Genomic DNA, 1,031 nt, shown 5'->3' with positions numbered 1-1,031 from the left:
AGTCCACACTGATCAAACTTCTGTGCCTGGACGGTCAATATATGATAACATCAGTGCTGTTCATGATATTTCTGACATGTGCGACATTTTGCATAAAAGAACAGGTTTATTGTTTATCGATCAAGAGCATGCCGTTAACAGCAAAGATCATAAATATCTATTTGCAGTTTTGACGGGTTTTGGAATTGGTACGACTTTTATATCATATATTCAGTTATTGTATATATGTATGTATATATATATATATATATATATATATATATATATATATATATATATATATATATATATATATATATATATATATATATATATATATATATATATATATATATATATAGTTTGGTTAAAGTAAACGATGGTTTGATTTCTCCCTTTTCTGTATCGAGGGGTATAAGACAGGGTTGTCCCTTGTCTGGTCTTCTTTATGTACTTGCCATTGAGTCCCTTTTAGTTTGGTTGCGGGAGAAACTGTCAGGGTTCTCTGCTTCCTCAAACGAATCTCCCATACAAGTTATTGCAAACACACATGATGTCTGTGCTGTAATCCAGACCCAAGATTATGTATATGAGCTACTTAAAGCTCTTCAAAATTTTAGTGTTTCTTATTTAGCTAAGGTGAACTGGTCGAAGAGTTATGCCTCCTTTTTTGGACTACCATCAAGTTCTTCTTTTCCGTCACTCCCTGGAAATTTGTCCTGGAAGAATGATGGAGTATACCATTTGGGCGTACATTTTGGTGATTCACGATGTATCCAAAAAAACTGGAATGGTTTAACCACTCAAGTGTTTTCCAAACTCCAAAAATGGAGAGGGCTGCTTTGTAAACTTTCTTATCATGGTAGAGTATTGGTGGCAACCAATTTGATCACTTCCACTCTGTGGCACAGGTTTATGGTGCTCCAGCCACCTGAGTGCCTCATCAAAAACATCCAGAAAAAATTGATTGACTTTGTTTGTTTGGGGTGGTAAACACTGGCTCTGACCAGGTGTCCTCAGCCTTCCTCGTAATGATGGGGGCCAGGGGCTTG

This window comes from Eptatretus burgeri, chromosome 3 (assembly GCF_056783735.1).
Source record: "Eptatretus burgeri isolate ZD-2024b chromosome 3, Ebu_testis_v1, whole genome shotgun sequence".
In the NCBI taxonomy this organism is placed as follows: domain Eukaryota; kingdom Metazoa; phylum Chordata; class Myxini; order Myxiniformes; family Myxinidae; genus Eptatretus; species Eptatretus burgeri.
The sequence above is the reverse complement of the archived record's forward strand: the minus strand, read 5'-3'. Positions refer to the sequence as shown.